The sequence below is a fragment of the Protopterus annectens genome, chromosome 4.part1 (genome assembly GCF_019279795.1).
Source record: "Protopterus annectens isolate FY-2018-M chromosome 4.part1, PAN1.0, whole genome shotgun sequence".
Lineage (NCBI taxonomy): Eukaryota > Metazoa > Chordata > Ceratodontiformes > Protopteridae > Protopterus > Protopterus annectens.
This window is the reverse complement of record NC_056734.1, coordinates 523,450,766-523,464,451: the sequence shown is the minus strand read 5'-3', so window position 1 is coordinate 523,464,451 and position 13,686 is coordinate 523,450,766. Positions and strand designations below refer to the sequence as shown.

The 13,686-nt window shown below is 35.2% G+C and overlaps 1 protein-coding gene across 1 annotated transcript in view; it reads right to left on the bottom strand.

The window, feature by feature from the left end:
* The window catches only part of SNED1 (sushi, nidogen and EGF like domains 1), a 1,598,911-nt gene that overhangs the window by 1,030,663 nt on the left and 554,562 nt on the right, over positions 1-13,686 (bottom strand). The window lies entirely within an intron of this gene.

The window sequence follows — 13,686 nt, the reverse complement described above, 5'->3', positions numbered from 1 at the left end:
TCCATCTGGTCTATGTTACATAAAAATGTTTTTAAATAGGATTTTTAATAATTTATTTTATGCAAAATTACTATTCAAATTGTTAATCTGGGATGTCTTCAGGATTGTTCCAGGAATCCCTAGATTCCTGTAGAAGAGTTGAATTAACATTTTCTACATTGGAGCAATAAGAAATATTTTATTGAGAACTGCAATGGACACTGAAGAAAATCACAAATCAAAGAGTTATTTTTAATATTTGAAGAAGCTAACATTGCAGCAAAGATGGCAACCCAAACCTGGGGGCAAGGTTTGACCTTTTATTTCATTACAAAAAAGCACAGAAAATGGAAATGCATTTGTTTTTTTAACTTCTCACTGATCACTCAGTATATATATATTTTGTTTAATTTAATCCAGAGATTTGAGAACTAAAAAAAAAAAATTTGAAGAAATTTTGAGAAGATGTGGATTGACTTTTGAAAGACTGCTTAGTGGAGATTATGAATATACCTTCCATCTCGCTATTGTATTTTATACAACTGATAATTTCTTGCCTCTTTTACCTCTACCTTACACTACTAGTATCAATATACAATCCCCTAACTTTTCTTTCTCCCTTTTTGCATTTTCCCTATCCATACCCCACAGTTTACTAATAAACATGAGTATCTATCTGTCTGTCCTCTCTCAACCCTGTACTACTAGATATGTATATTAAGTACATTATAATAAACAACAGTTATTTAACTATCACACAAAAAGGCACTGATCTGAATCATATAATTGTAAAGAATACTTGTCTCATGTATATATTCTCCTTAGTAATATCAAATGTCTGTAATTAATGTGCAAGTATGTTTCATCTAATATATGCACAAATGATGTATGATCCCTTATTGTATATTCTTTCCTGCATGTGAAAACAGTCATTGTTGTCTGTAATAAGCTAATGTAATATGCTAATTTTCTCTGGAGCTTTTCTCCCAGAGCCACCACCCACCCAGTCAGATATTTCTGGTAAACAAATGTCAAATAATAAATAATAATAATAATAATATTAATAATAATCTTAATTTAATTTCTCATATGGACAAAATGCACTAGAAAATTGCAAGAACAGAAGAAATAACTGTGCAGTCATTTTAATTAATGACATTTTTGAGGCTAAAAATGATTTGAATACAGAAGCTTATGAAGGGACTTTGGTTAAACAGAAGAAACAGTTGGCTGCATGGTACAGCTAGATGAATGCCAGAATATGTACCAGATGGCCTAGGTTTGAATATGGACATGGTAGTGGAGCAGTCAGCTGGGGGAATGTGAGTAAAGCAGCTGACACTTGCTGTCCCATCTCAAGAGGAAAGTGGTGGTGTGGTCAACTATAGCATGCCAGTTACCTCACCTGATGGAGGCCAGGGCATAGGACCTTGTGAAGGGACTGGGAAATGCAGTTCTTGTAAAGCAGTACATGACACTGTTGTTGGATCAAAACACACATGGTAGCACACATGTATCTAAGAACAAAAATTGCAAGACATTGGTCAGGCAACATGGGGGGCTTAAGTAGAATAACTCTGATGACTGCTTGGATGATGGCTTCTTATGACAAGTTTTTGCCTATGGAGAGCAAATGAGTGGGTCAGGCCATGGGAAGCTGATGTTCAACAGCCAGTGGGGAAAAACAGATAAAACAGAAATAAATAAAAAAAGTAAATAAAATTCATAATGATTTTGAAATTAGATTTATTAGCTGTCGAAGAAATGTGTCAGTGGGGAATTGGGGGCTTGTCAGGTAAAGAATGGGAATGCAAAATAATGACTCAATTTTTAATAGTGACACTTTACCATTTTTTTGTCTCTTTTATTAAAATGTGAAGCTGAATTAACTGTATAAGAGCCACAGATACAATATAACTTAGATATACTCAAGTGGAGAATTTTACAAGAATTATGACAATTAAAGGAAGCATTTTTCAAATTGGCAGATAAAGAGAAAAACTGGGTTTTGATACCAAAACAACACTACTGAACACATGCATAAAAGTTTTAGATAAATCTGGAAAGGCTAAAAAAGAAGAACATGATATTCTGAAAAGAATGAATAATTATTTAAATATTTATTGAATAAAGGAAATGGGTGTTTGCCAATGAAAAAGAATATTATTTTAAACCCAACTCCTCTATTTCCCATACTGTATGTCTTACTGAAAGTGCACAGATTGCTGGAAAAAGTAGTGGGTGTATCTACAGCATCTGATAAGTGGTCCCTGAAAGGTACTATCTCTATATCTTTTAGCATACTTTGACGCCAGTAGTTGTTCAACTTCTTAATTTAATTTTGGATGTAAGACATTTAATACTGAAACTTGAAAAGATTAAATTCAAGAAACATTAGTCATGATTAATGCCTGGTACAAGAGTTAAAGTTTTTTTTCCCTAAATTAATTTAATTTTGTATTATTTATTATTTAAGCTTTTAGACCATTGTTTTGTGAGAATACTGACTACTGGAGATAGGGAAATATTTCCCCACTTCCCTGATCTTATGCGATCTCAGAGTAGCATATTTAAGTAGCAAGGGGTGAGGGAACACAGTCCCACAGTCCCCCACCATGGGGGTGTAGTGGGGCTTTCATGACCATTCCTCATGAGGCCACGCACACACACACACACACACACACACACACACACACACACACACACACACACACACACACACACACACACACACACATATATATATACATATGTTTGAGTGTATGTACATTTCCCCCCTATTTGAACACTTATTTGTTTGTGTGTACTTGTTAATGAGAACATTGACCCACCTGAACCTTTTTCAGACTCAACGCAGAAGTACTTTCTGGTTAAATGACTTGCTCAGAGCTGCACAGTAGGCTAATGGAGTCTGCGTAGTGTTTCACTTCTGGTGACTACAGTTTTGGACCTTGCAATTTCAACAGGAACCCATGTGAGCACATTTCTTGCTTTTGCTTTATAGTTATAATTATTTAAGTAGTCTTTGTGCTATAAATTAGAAGTCACATTTGGCAGCTGCAGCTTAATTATAACAATAGTTTGTAGGTATCTGATTTACAAATATGACTATTTTATGACACTTCAGACAAGAAGTTTAATTCATGGAGCTGAAGTCTAAAAAGTGCTGGTACAAATGCCACCCCCCCCCCCACCAGCCAACCATGCAGTCTACTTCACCCAAACTACATCTAAATGTAACTCTATGTGAGGTCACAAAGCCTCAGGCAAGTTGCCATATTGGTTTGATGCTTGCACGTTTGATTATTTGGACTTGGTTGTTGAAGTGTAACTGATAAGCAGCTCAGCTACACAAATGGATACTGTTATGTCATTGGGCAAAAGGGTAGTGTGATGCAGTTAGCACAATGGTAGTAAAGCTTTTGTCAGTTTGGAGTTTTGTGAAGCTTATTTACTGTGGAGTAACTTGTTGGGTCTTAAGTTGCCTTTGTTTGCCGTCTGAGGAAATGGTCAGGTTTTGTGTATACCCTGATTTGTCAGGTGGCGCACATATGCCTTAGTGTGCCAGTGTAAAGATAATGCAGCTTCCAAGCTATCGTATTCCAGCTGCTGTCCAGTTTATGGACCTTGCCCTTTAAATGTAGTAGAACACCAAGATCCAAAGGTGTGCACTGATGCGGACTGAGAGACAAGTATTTACGCCATCGGAACTGTGTAAACTTTTTTTCTTTTGTTGTTGGAGATTGACTTGTTAGAAAAATACATGTTGAGAAAAGATATAATGGACTTCCTAAAAGACAATCATGTATTGAGATGTTTGACTAGTCAAGGTTAGATAACGGATTCATTTCTGCTTTCCTTTCATATTTTGTATTGTGTTTGTTAATCCTACATTACTGACTGTAAGCAAAATTCTAAGCTGACCTGATTTTGCTTCATATTTTTTGCTGTGAGCCTCATGCAATTTCCGATTTTCTAATGACAGACTAAGAGTTTCATACCTCTTATTGTTCAGAAAGTGCATGTTGATGCAAAACCTGTGTTTCTGCTATTTTTCTGTAATTGGAGTGATATTTAGTGGCATCACAAAGACATGCTGTAGGTAGATTGGACACTCTAAATTGGCCCTAGGTGTGAATGCGTGTGTGTGTGCCTTCTGTGGAAGGTTGGGCGCCGGGCTGGCAACTCGACACCGTAAAAAACTCTACTGCCAATCATGAGTGGACAGGTGATCCGCTGTGGCCACCCCTAACCGGGAAAAGCCGAAAGAAGAAGCAGATTATTTAAGCTTTTCTTCACACTTAATAATGTTTTATACTAATAATATGACAGAGTAATGGAAACTGTATTTGTTGTCTTAATAAATATTTTATGGATGGATTTGAATTAGGGTATAAGGTAACATGAACTGAATGTCAAGCCAAGTGGAACACCTCCACCCTGGATCTTCTGATATTCTACGGGTGCATTTTCATATAGTAGGTAGGCTGTAGTTATTTTTTAGAGCAAAGAACCATTGCTCTTAAAATAATAGGGAATTAGCTTCCCTACAATTAAGACACCCTAGACTGTTGCCTACTTTGCTTATGCGTAAAAGCAGCCCTGACACAGTTTATAGAAATGACAGAAGAGAAGGTATTCAGATTTGCAACAAAATGGTATAATGATAGTCATCTGAGAATACACATACAAAAATGCATTGCTAAATAGGAAAATGTTAATTTAGACTGCTAAAGTTCATGACAGTAATAGTTATGTTCTGTAATTTCCCACTTGTTACATCCTGTAACTAGCTGGTTTACCTTCTGCTGACACCTAATGATATTCCATTTTTATTCATTACACATGCTCCCTTAACTATGCATTTTGTATATACTGTACTAACCCAACTATCAGATGGCATGAATAAACTTTTTTAACATAGATTAAATTAACTAGTTTTATTAGAAGAAAACAGGCATAAAGGAAGGGTAACAAAATATATTAGCAAAACTTAGAATTTTAGAAGCTTCCATTAGATCTAAGAAGAAAATGCTACACATTTTTATGCAAAAACCTTCTCATTTGAATGCCATTCTACTATAAAGCTGGTTGTCCAAATGAAGGAAGAAGATATAACATGGATTTTAACTTATTTATCATTAAGAATATGTAGCTTATGAGCTGCAAACGATGTAAGTAACATACAACAACAAAAAGAAGTACAGCACTCAGACGAAGCAAGGGAGAAGCGTGTCTAAATAAAACACAAAGATATTCAATCACCATACGCACGCTCTCCCTTAACGTACGCTAAAGACAATCCTGTGATACTCCTATGGTTCCAAAATGGAAAATTCTTCTTTACCCAAAAGTTTTAAGTCTCTGCTAGGGTGTAATAGTATGAAAGATACAATCCAAAAAGAACCAAAACTTGAACGAAAACACAGTTTTATTTCCTAGGACGACCAATAGTGAGCGCTTTCGCCAAAAGGCTTCTTCAGACTTATAAAATAGCACTCCTATACTTCAATTTAAATACAGTTACCTCTTAGGTTATTGGTTAAAAACTTAATGACGTTAATACATTGCATGCTTGTACTAATCAATCAGCATACGTCTGTATATACACACACAAACACGCAGTTTAAAAACTACCCTAAAAACATTTCAAAAACTACATTCATATATAAATACATACATTTAAACAGTGATACTGTTATACTGACACAAACATAAAAATATAAAAAAAAAACATGTGCTAAAAAGTCTATGGGGGTAACATAATCGAATATAGTAGTAATATTGTTACTTTGCTGATTGATTAGTACAAGCATACAATGTATTAACGTCATTAAGTTTTTAACCAATAACCTAAGAGGTAACTGTATTTAAATTGAAGTATAGGAGTGCTATTTTATAAGTCTGAAGAAGCCTTTTGGCGAAAGCGCTCACTATTGGTTGTCCTAGGAAATAAAACTGTGTTTTCGTTCAAGTTTTGGTTCTTTTTGGATTGTATCTTTCATACTATTACACCCTAGCAGAGACTTAAAACTTTTGGGTAAAGAAGAATTTTCCATTTTGGAACCACAGGAGTATCACAGGAGTGTCTTTAGCGTACGTTAAGGGAGAGCGTGCGTATGGTGATTGAATATCGATGTAAGTAACATGTCTAAAAACAATTTTTAGCACATCTTAGCATTGCTAAGCTCTAGCCTTGCACTAGAGGATAACAGTGACCACTAGAGAACAGTGTCAAAATCATTTTTCACAGCTTTTAAAGCTGTTATAAATTTTATTTCTCTCTCTGTCTCTGTCTCTCTCTCTCTCACACACACACACACACACACACACACACACACACACACACACACACACACACACACACACACACGTGAGGCAGACTGAAGTCCCAAAAGACCTTTAAAGCCATTCATTTCTTAGATGAACACTTCCATTATGCCTGTTGCCTTGTTTATGAGTCTTGAAAAGATGTAAAAGACTTCCTGCTCCTTTACGTTTTTTGGTAACTACTAGCACAAGTAGCAAGTAGAATCACCATGCACTACAACATTTTACGACTGGATTACTCTGATCATAGCTACTTACTATGTATTCTCAACATGGAAGTTAAGATTTACCTCTTGAGCTTTGATTTACTATTAATGTAAATTTTGTGATGACCATGTCTTGAATACATTATAAGTTAGTTATGACTGGGGACCCAATGTCATGATGTGGACGAAAACGCATAGTGTTTACAAAGCGTTTATATGATTTGTGGATCTATATAATAAAGCATGTTCTTTTCTCAGCTGGTGAACAGTTTCCGTGTTTTTTGGACTTATTGGTTATTTTACTTGAATTTGGGCGCCTTTTTCTTGGTTTGTTTTAGCTTTGGTGCCCTGCCATGGAGAGCAGTTCACCAACTTTGAGCCGTGAGGAGGTGGGACAGTCACGCAAGCTGATCGGGCAGCTTACTGAATTAATAGAACTCCTTACTCCACTTTGTGCAACGCTGATTGGCAGGAGACCTAGCGACGTAGGCGTCATGTTCGAAGGGACGGATAGAGCGGGGGCTTCCAAACACAAGAGAAAGAGACATAATATTGGATATAGCCCTACTTCGATTGAAGAAGCGGAACCGAATGGTAGCAATTTTAATCCTGCCAACACCCCGTTACTGCTGCATACAATTACAGAAAGGCAGAACAGCAGCCAAGCACGAGTAGCGACTAACGAATGGAGTTCTAAGGAGAATTCCTTGGACTGTAATGTTTCAGGTACTGTTCCCACTGTCCCAAATAACATTAATATACGGGACTGGTTAAAATGTCCTCAAAATTTTAATCTTGAAGATAAAGAGGAAGATACACCAGTGGATGGTGATTCTTATGTTTTAAAAATTGAAAAACTTTCTAGATTAATGCACAAATATAAAACGCTAGGAATTGAAAATTGTTACCTTATGGAATGTATTAAGCAGAAAATTGTACCCAAAGGGTTGAGGGTTTGGAAGTACCCTAATAATGTCGAACCTGGTACTATGTTCCATAAGGAGCTTATTAATGCATTCAATGAATGTGGTCTTGAGATACTTAGGCTCATTATAAAAGAAAATAACAGGATTTTGGAGAATTTAGAACAGGATATTGTGACTTTAGATGGTTTTATTAAAAATGACATGGTTTTTGAAATTAAATGTGAAAAAGATAGATATTTCAGCCTTAGATCTGACACTGATTCCAAATGCATAAAGTTAGAACAAAGGAAGATTAATAAACTGAAAAGGGATGTAGAGGAATATCAAAATAATATTAGTTACCCAGAGCCACCTTCCAAAAGATGGGAACATAACAACAGAATTAAGTTTAACAAAGGTACTGGGTACAATAATCAGAGAACTACCGGGAGTGAAGAATACAATAGGGGGGATTATGATATAGATTTCCCACCCTTAATGAATGATGGTCAATACCATAATGGTAATAAACAGCGTCTTCAAAATTTTCAGAAGAGGGGAGGGAGAAGGGGGAGAGGGAGGTATTAATAAGGACAATTCATACCCCTACCCCCACCCCCACTATTACCCCTACACAGCCTACCATTTCAAATTTACTGGTGAATGTACATCCTGTATTGGATGATGGGATTCTTCAAACAGGTACTACATACACTTTTAGGAACTTTTCTATATATAATTTTAGTGATGTTCCTATTAACAAAATTCACTTTGATGTTCTTAGTAAAGGCTTTAAATTTATTCCTAATACAAAAGGTGATCTAGTGCAAACTTTAATAGATATGAAGCTTTTTCTTAGGAAGGTTAATTTGCAAGTTACATTACCTACAAGGACATCAGAGTCTGATTTTCAACATTCTGCTTTTATAAGGAAAAGCACATACAACCCCCCTTATCACCCACAAATTAAGAATCTGGACACAGTTTTAGAAAAGGAAATTAGAAAGGAATTTAAACAAAATATTAAGGAATATAACCTTTCAGAAAAAGAATCAGAAACTTTGAATGATTTGAGGTACAATAATCAAATAAGAATTATGAAGCCAGACAAGGGAGGGGGGGTGGTCATAATGGACAACATATTTTACGAAGGTAAAATGAATAATATACTTGGAGATGAAAGTAAATATAGAATAGTATCATTAAATGAGGTGAACCTGGCATACTACAAAATAGATACTATACTTGATAATATGATGATGGAGGGCACTATTGATTGTAAGTTGCATAAATTTCTGTTTGTACCCAAACCAAAGATACCTATAATCTTTGGTATACCGAAGGTACATAAGAATGTATGTGACCCCCCATTAAGACCAATAGTAGCAGCTGATGGTTCCAAAACGCTCCCTTTGGCTAAATATGTAGACCTAATGACAAAGCATATTTGTACATCAAATAATTACATACTAAAAGATTCATGGGACTTGCTGAGGAATATTACCCCTGACTTGTTGACCGAGGACCTTATGTTTGTTACAATAGATGTTATCGATCTATTTACATGTATACCCCATCAAGAGGGGATGAGATTGTTTGAAGACATGGTTTTCTTGGATAAAACACTCACACATCTAGAAAAGGTAGCAATAGTGGAATTAGTTGACATAATTCTCAAGTACAATTACATTTTATTTAATGGAGAATATTACCAGCAAATAAGAGGCGTAGCTATGGGTGCGGCGTGCGCACCCACATACGCTAATATTGTGTTAGCAGCATGGGAATCAAATTTTGTCCTGAATTCAGTATACAAACAATACTGGTCACTTTATAGGCGATATTTGGACGATATTGTGATTTTCTGGACAGGAGGTAGTGAGAAACTAACGGAATTTCTAAACTATATTCAGAATACTACGAACTTTTTAAAGTTCACACACACTATTTCTACTGACAGGCTACAATACTTGGATGTTGAAGTGTACAAAAGTATGAACAATACTGATTTAGAAACTAAGGTTTTCAGAAAAAGTACTTTTTGCAATTCCTTTTTGCATTTCACAAGCGCACACCCCCCACATTGTAAAAAGAATATTGTCAAGGGACAATTTGTGAGGGGGTGTCGCATGACTAGTAGGAATGAAGATTTTTTTAAGGAATGCAATATTTTGGAGGTGATGTTCTCTGCAAGAGGCTACCCATTAGATTTTATTACAAACATAAGAAAGGAGGTAGAGCAGAACAGATCAACAAAATATAAACCAATAAAAGGTACAGTGACAAACAATGTTAACCCAAGTAATGATGCTGAAATTTTGGTTGGTATTAATAAAAACAACAACAAAGGAGAGCTTCATTATAAATCAGCACTGGTTATGGAATTTAATTTATTTAATCTTAAAGTGAAAAAGATTTTTCAGACGGAGTGGGATAAATTCAAATCTTTTTCTGATATTTCGAACATCAAAGAAGATACTCCCAAAATAGTTTATAAGAATGCTAGAAGCATAAAAAAGTTACTAGAAAACAATAAGATGAATGGTAGTAACAATATTCTAAATAAGGCTGTTATAACTAATAAAATTAATGGAACTTATCAATGCGGACACTGTAATCAGTGTCAATATGTTTGTAATAAAAGTGAGATGCTTTTAGTAGCTAGGGACATTAATATTCATAGTACAGGATATTACAACTGTGAATCCCAGGGAGTGGTGTACATGGCAACGTGTTCACAATGTAACTCATACTATGTCGGTAAGACAGAAAGAGCGTTGAAAAAAAGAATATATGAACACATTTATGAGATATTTAGGAAAAAAGAAACAAATGCTCTATACAAGCACACCAAAATATGTGTAGATTCAAAGTTTTCTTTTTTTGTGCTTGAGCAGGTCAAGAAAGAAATGAGAGGTGGTCTCTGGGAAGAATGGTTAGAATTTAAAGAATTGTGGTGGCAAATATTGGTAGAAGCCACCAGGTCCCCTGGTCTAAATGAGCACATTTCGTTAACCTCAGTGTTAAAACTGAGAGCTGCTAAAATATAGTTTACACTAGCAATGGTTCCATAAGAACAGTAGATGGTGCTATTAAAATACAAACAGATTGATGTTTTAATGAATAAATTAATTTTTTAACGTAGGATTATTTATTGTAATGAATTTATTTAAAATGATATATGGTTATATGTGTACACAGACAGAATTATATTGTGTCTTTCCATGGAGAGTGTATGAGTTTTTAATGTTTTAACATAAGTCACATTTTTAAGTAGTATTTATAGAATTTGTATGTAATGAGCCTTTCCTTTTGGTGTAGATACGATGCAAGGGTTTTTTTTATTGGTTGGTTTGAACTTGATTGGAGTATTTAATGAGCAATTTGAGATGAATTATTTGTCTGATGAAGTCTTATTTGGTGATGTGGACGAAAACGCATAGTGTTTACAAAGCGTTTATATGATTTGTGGATCTATATAATAAAGCGTGTTCTTTTCTCAGCTGGTGAACAGTTTCCGTGTTTTTTGGACTTATTACTTACTATGTATTCTCAACATGGAAGTTAAGATTTACCTCTTGAGCTTTGATTTACTATTAATGTAAATTTTGTGATGACCATGTCTTGAATACATTATAAGTTAGTTATGATTGGGGACCCAATCATAATCCTGTATATACATACAAAAAATGCAGAGTATTTGAAAATACTGTGATGCAGATACATTTCGTTAAGTGCATATGATCAAACAATTTCTACTTGTGATATTACCAGCCTATGTTGCTATGGTAGCAAGAAGGTTAAAAATATGGGTGTAAGGAAATAAAACTGTTATATATAAATTATATCATAAAATGTTTAGTGTATATGGTATGAAAATCAGGCAAGGACGAGTACACAACTTCACATACTTTGCTTAGTTGAAATTGGAATAACAGAAGGTTAAAATATAAAGAAGTACAATATGGAGCAATTTGTGTATTTGTAGGTACAACCCTGTATTTCTCCATGGTCTGCATCTTGAATTCAAATGGTAACCAGTGCTTAATTAAAAGTTTCATTTGGATGGATGACCACATTAAGCATTAGGAAGTGTGTAATAATTAAATATCAAATAAAGTGAGATATCAGTGAGATTTAGTTGTAGTAGACATAGATTTATTCTACTGTCATTAAAGCAAAATGTTTTAAGAAAACTTCACTTCTATTGCTACTATTACATAGCTGTCCTTCACCACCACAATCTAAAACACTTGGATCTTTATACGGCAACAGATGCTCAGTTTCCCTTCAGGTGCTCAGTCCTACATTGCTTAGCCTTTATTTACTCAACTAAGTTGCTTTATACTGTACTTGCTCATGTTTGACTACTTGTTAATGGTTGCAATAATATATGAAGAACTGCAACTGTACTGTTTGAGACATTTTTTTTACTTGAGTGATATGCTGTTTCTCTAAGCTGCTGAAACCTTTAACTGTGAATAATAAAGTGAAGGGAGGCAGGGAGTACTGCCCTCTCAGAAACACTTGTTTCTGTTATTGTGTGCTGCATGCTTGCAGCTATTTTCCCCTTGGATGGCATTTACATATGTATGCATTCAATGAAACACTTTCATAAAGCAGGGTTCAAGAAAGTATATTTAGAGGGATTGGAACTAAGTTGCCTTGTTCCCTGACCTCACAGATACATTTGATAATGTTTTACTTTTTATTACTTCCTTGCCTCCCTTCTTTTGGTTTACAAGGCCATACTAGGCATCAGAATAACAAGCAATATGAATCTCAAGTCAATGGTGTTCTATCACAGCCACCACCATCTATTCATGTTTATCTGAAAGGTCAACATTACACAACATTCTCTTTAATACTTCCTATTGATCTTTCTCACATCCAACTAAAAATCATCTGTTACTCTGCTGATATGGATATCATCGGGTAAATCCTTATTTATTTATTTATATTTGTTAATCAGGAATGTTCAACTGGGAGGTGCCAGGCAGCTTGTGGTGCTACTTCTGGGTTGCAACCCATTTAAACTGTCAGAAAATTATATTTGTTTTATTTAAAAACAAAACAGTAAATGTCAGCCTGCATTTCAGGGTCTCAAAAACTCTGTGCATGTTACTGAGCATCTGCAAACTTTTAATTTATGTTAAAATAGGCCTGCTCATCTGGGCTGTTTTCTAAAATACTCCAGTATTAAACCTACTCCAAATGGAGAATAAGATGAATATGCCTTATCACAGGTCTTACTGGTATGTTGAGAGAGGTAGAAACAGTGATTTGTTAGGGCTAGGCTGGTTGCAGGACAAAGCAGTAAAGAACACTTTCTTATTGACTCAGGCCTGCCTTAGGTGACTGGTCTATGAGGCAGCCTGGATAAAAGTAAAATAAGTGGACAGACTTGCAGAGGTATAAGTGCAGGAAAAATATATTTTATTAAATAATTTTTGTATTATTATTAAATAAATTCTGTTCTCCCACCTGTCCTGTTGGATAGTGCTACTGCCAGCCATCCTGTAGGACAATATGATAGTGTGCATTTTTTAATGTATTTTTTAATATTTTCCATGTGTATTTGTTTTTGTGTGTGTGCGTGTGCTTATCTCTGTGTGTGTGTGTGTGTGTGTGTGTGTGTGTGTGTGTTTGTGTGTGTGTGTGCGTGTGTGTGTGTGTGTGGGGGGGAGGTGTTGGGGAGGTTATAGCGGGTTGTATTGGATGGGTCTGATAATAAGTGTAACTGCATTACTTTGTGGAAGCTTGAAAAAAGCTACAGTGGCCCATTATTCTTTTTATTTTATTTTATTTTATTGCATTCTTACAGTCTGAGATCTGAGATTTGCATAGTCAACAGAGTACTACAATTGTTAGAAATGAAGGCTGTGTGTAAGTGAAAATTAATTAGACTGACCTTGCTTTTCTTTACTCTAGATGAATATTCATTATTCTGGCTTTTTAGGACAAAATGTGTGTTGCTTTAAGTGAGCTGAAATAATTAACCATGGCTACAATTTATGTGAAACAAAGTTGAAAAATATTACTGAGGCCATTTTTGTTTAAATCGGACATCTGCAATATACATAGTCAACAGAGTAGCTATACTTGCTGGGTATGAGGGCCGTCTGTGGATGAAAATGACTGACCATGCTGTCCTTTGCTTATGTAAAGCAGTCATTTTTCCTGGCTTTGCAAGATTACCATGTGTTTGTGGGAATCAAGTTGGAATATTGTACTTTGGCTGCTGTTTGTGTGAAGCAAAACAAAGT